Source organism: Oncorhynchus nerka, linkage group LG25 (assembly GCF_034236695.1).
Source record: "Oncorhynchus nerka isolate Pitt River linkage group LG25, Oner_Uvic_2.0, whole genome shotgun sequence".
Lineage (NCBI taxonomy): Eukaryota > Metazoa > Chordata > Actinopteri > Salmoniformes > Salmonidae > Oncorhynchus > Oncorhynchus nerka.
In genome coordinates this window covers 51,605,031-51,610,281 of record NC_088420.1, presented here as the reverse complement: position 1 = coordinate 51,610,281, position 5,251 = coordinate 51,605,031, and positions in this window count along the sequence as shown.

The following is a 5,251-nucleotide window of genomic DNA, read 5'->3' as shown; positions in this document are numbered from 1 at the left end:
GCACAAACACAAATTTCCAAGACGGTGTCCCTGTACTAAAACTGATATTTATTATTTGAAGTTACAAGCCTGAAACCCTTGAACAGACTGCTGATAACTTGTGGAAGAATTGCATTCTGGGAGTTGTAATTGAGTATGCCCTTATACTTGACATTGTAAGAGCATGGTCTCTATAAAAAAAAATCTGGTTGGTTTATCCTTGGATTTTCTCCTACCATATCTATTGTGTTACATTCTCCTACATTATTTTAACATTTCTACAAACTTCAAAGTGTTTTCTTGTGTTATTTACAATATTTATTTTCATTTACAACATTAACAATGTCTACACTGTACTTCTGATCAATTTGATGTAATTTTAAATGGACAAAAATGTGCTTTTCTTTCAAAAACGAGGACATTTCTAGGTGACACCAAACTTTTGAACGGTAGTGCCACAGTGTGTTATATGTGCAAAAGTGTTATCTCACAACTCAATGAAACCTTCACTCTTGCGTGGACATTTTAAAAAACGTAACATCCCAATTTGAAAAATAAGCCACAGGAGAATTAAGACAATGAGCGAGAATTAAGACAACGTTCGAGTAGTGAGACATGTATAAAAGCAACAGATACCATTAATAAGAAGGGGCTAGAAGTGTCGTATATGGTGAACTACCGAGTGGCTAGGAGAGGCAAGCCCCATACTATTGTGGAGGACTTAATTATTCCTGCTGCCGCGGATATGGCTGGGACAATGCTGGGTGAAAAGCACAAAAAAATGATGCAGACAATGCCTTCATCAAACCACACTGTTTGTGTGTTATTAGTTTAAGCAGACTGTTTGTCTGTTGTTGTGACTTAAATGAAGGTCCAATCTAATTTTATGAGCAATTTATGCAGAAATCCAGATAATTCCAAAGGGTTAACATACTTTTTCTTGCCACTGTATGTGAGAGGGGATTCTCGCACCTCACTAACATGACAACTAAATACAGGCACAGATTGTGTGTGGAAAATGATTTAAGACTGAGACTCTCCAATACAACCCAACATTGCAGAGATATGTGCATCCTTTCAAACACACCATTCTCATTAACCTGTGTGGTGGTTCATTTCTTTACTATCAAATGAGGAGAGACAAACTTATCACACAAGTCAGAGTTATACTTAAACTTAATCTTTAATCACTTATTAATGAGGGAGCAGTTCAATACAACACACACACAAAGTGAATCGATTTGAGTGCTCTACGATAATGATGGCTGGTCGACAATTCACCCTCAGATGATTTGTTGAGAGCCCCGAGACAAAAGGTACAAAGGTCTTTTATTGCCAAGATACAACCCCTTCATTCTGCATGACAAACAACAGATGTATAGAATGGGTCACAAGGTTAAGATTTGTATGAAAGACACTTCTGGGTCCGCGGTAAAATGACCTCATCACTGTCAAACGCTCACTAAAACACTTCAGCGAGCAGGCCTTTCTAATCGACCTGGCCCGGGTATCCTGGAAGGGTATTGACCTCATTCCATCAGTCGAGGATGCTGGTTGCTCTTTAAAAGTGATTTCCTCACCATCTTAAATAAGCTTGCGTCATTCAAAATGTTGAACTAAGCACAGATATAGCCCTTGGTTCACCCCAGACTTGACTGCCTTTGACCAGCACAAAAACATCCTGTGGCATTCTGCATTAGCGTTGAATAGCCCCCGCGATATGCACATTTTCAGGGAAGTCAGGAACCAATTTACTCATTCAGTTAAGAAAGCTAAGGCTAGCTTTTTCAAACAGAAATTTGCATCCTGTAGCACAAATTACAAAAAGTTTTGGGACACTGTAAAGTCCATGGAGAATAAGAGCACCTCCTCCCAGCTGCCCACTGCACTGAGGAAAGGAATCACTGTCACCACTGATAAATCTACAATCACTTCTATAAGCATTTTTCTAAGGCTGGCCATGCATTCCACCTGGTTACCCATACCCCGGCCAACATCTCAGCACCCCTGCAGCAACTTGCCCAAGCCCCCCCCCCTGCTTCTCCTTCACCCTGCTTCTCCTTCACCCAAAGCTGATGTTCTGAAAGAGCTGCAAAATCTGGACCCCTACAAATCAGCAATCTGGACCCTCTCTTTCTAAAATTATCCGCTGAAATTTTTGCAAACCCATTACTAGCCTATTCAACCTCTCTTTCGTATCGTCTCAGATCCCCCCAACGATTGGAAAGCTTCCGTGGTCATCCCCCTCTTCAAAGTGGGAGACCCAAACTGCTACAGTATATCCATCCTGCCCTGCCTTTCTAAAATCTTCAAAAGCCAAGTTAACAAACAGATCACCGACCATTTTGAATCCCACCGTACCTTCTCCACTATGCAATCTGGTTTCCGAGCTGGTCATGGGTGCACCTCAGCCACGCTCAAGGTCCTAAACGATATCATAACCGCCATCGATAAAAGACAGTACTGTGCAGCCGTCTTCATCAACCTGGCCAAGGCTTTTGACTCTGTCAATCACCGCATTCTTATCGGCAGATTCAATAGCCTTGGCTTCTCAAATGATTGCCTCGCCTGGTTCACCAACTACTTCTCAGATAGAGTTCAGTGTGTCGAATCGGAGGGCCTGTTGTCTGGACCTCTGGCAATCTCTATGGGGGTGCCACTGGGTTCAAAACTCGGGGCGACTCTTTTCTCTGTATATATCAATGATGTCGCTCTTGCTGCTGGTGATTCTGTGATCCGCCTCTATGCAGACGACACCATTCTGTATACATCTGGACCTTCTTTGGACACTGTGCTAACAAACCTCCAAACGAGCTTCAATGCCATACAACACTCCTTCCGTGGCCTCCAACTGCTCTTAAATGTAAGTAAAAACTAAGTGCATGCTCTTCAACCGATTGCTGCCCGCACCCTCCCGCCTGACTAGTATCACTACTCTGAACGGTTCTGACTTAGAATATGTGGACAACTACAAATACCTAGGTGTCTGGCTAGACTGTAAACTCTCCTTCCAGACTCACATTAAGCATCTCCAATCCAAAATTAAATCTAGAATCGGCTTCCTATTTCGCAGCAAAGCATCCATCACTCATGCTGCCAAACGTACCCTAGTAAAACTGACTATCCTACAGATCCTTGACTTTGGCGATGTCATTTACAAAATAGCCTCCAACACTCTACTCAGCAAACTGGATGTAATCTATCACAGTGCCATCTGTTTTGTCACCAAAGCCCCATATACTACCCACCACTGCGACCTGTTTGCTCTCGTTGGCTGGCCCTCACTACATATTCGTCGCCAAACCCACTGGCTCCAGGTCATCTATAAGTCTTTGCTAGATAAAGCCCTGCCTTATCTCAGATCACTGGTCACCATAGCAACACCCACCCGTAGCACGCGCTCTAGAAGGTATATTTCACTGGTCATTCCCAAAGCCTCTCTGCTGACAATGACTGGAACGAATTGCAAAAATCACAGAAGCTGGAGTCTTATATCTCCCTCTCTAACTTTAAGCATCAGCTGTCAGAGCAGCTTACTGATCACTGTACACAGCCCATCTGTAAATAGAACACCCAACTACCGCATCCCCACATTGTTACTTATCCTCTTGCTCTTCTGCACCACAGTATCTCTACTTGCACATCATCATCTGCACATCTATCACTCCAGTGTTAATTCTAAATTGTAATTATTTCGCCTCTATGGCCTATTTTCTATTGTGCGCTGACCCTGGTGACAGAGGGGGTACACGCAGCTGGAGGTTGAATGTTTTAAGGGGTACGGGACTCATCAACATCTGGGAGACCGAGAACATCAGTAAAGTCCTCGTCACTGGAAAGGAAATACACATCGTAGTCAACCAAGGTGGAAACATTACTTGAAAAAAACATCCCTAAAATATGATTCTGTTTGGGTTTGTGTATTAAGTGAAAATAATGATTACTTACCATTTGCTTATATAGGACGATAGAGACCAGGAGAACTTCCTTGTGGAGAGTGAGGCAGATGCCAGACCCCAGCACTCTGTCCCGTGTTCCCCAGCTACAGGTAAACAAATAAATACAATTAAATGGGAAGATTGATTGGTTGAATAAGCCGGGAACAAAAGCCTGCAAACTCTGTACCTCTATAGGATCAAGGTAGATGCCTTGCCAATACAGAACTCATTTGACACGGTTTAAATCTAATACTCTGGTTGTTGACCAACATTTCTGTTTGTCCCCAGGTCCCTTCCCGCCATGTCAAAGCCTTTTTTGGGAGCTGCCCGGTACGACTAGGTGTGTGTATCATCGTCATCCTCTCCTTTGCCTGTAACTCATTGGTCTTAGTCTCCCATCCTCAGCGACCCACTACTCCTCTACCCAGCACTTACTGGCTGTCCTGGCATGGGTCGACCTCACTGGCCTCTCTAGCACCGCCCAGGCTGTACTGGACGCCATTACTTTTGACCACCTTTCTGATTATGGTGCGTGGTGTGAGGGTGGACCAGGTTGCAGGGTCTTTGACTTCCTGTCTGTCTTCTTCTCGGAGTCCAGTGTCTTCCTGTTGACGGCAGTTGTCGTAGAGCATGGATGTACTCTCCGTGGTGCAGAATGATCCCCTGCTCGACATTCTCCATTTGTTTTTTGTATGCTATTTTAATGAGATTTAACCAATGATATCAGGCCACACCTGGCCATGATTACAGACACCGGTCTTTTCACTATATAAATGAGTCATCCCACAGTGTTTGTCATTGTACCCTGATGAAGACAGCTTCTGTCGAAACATTGGACATAAATATTTTTGCATCTGAGCTCCTTTATTTTAAGTGTTCTGCTCCACTAGCCAGCACATCGCCTAAATAGCTGTGCTTTTCTTTCGCCTTGAAATACATCCACAGGTACACCTCCAATTCACTCAAATGATGTCAATTAGCATATCAGAAGCTTCTAAAGCCATGACATCATATTCTGGAATTTTCCAAGCTGTTTAAAGGCACAGTCAACTTAGTGTATGTAAACTTCTGACCCACTTGAACTGTGATTCAGTGAATTATAAGTGAAATAATCTTGTTGGAAAAATTACTTGTGTCATGCACAAAGTAGATGTCTTAACCGACTTGCCAAAACTATAGTTTCTTAACAAAAAATGTGTAGAGTGGTTGAAAAACGAGTTTTAATGACTCCAAACTAAGTGTATGTAAACATCAACTGTTTTCACCCCACTTGACAAGCTACCTCTGACCAAACCCAATAAAAGTTGACATAGTAAATAAAAGACAGGACATAA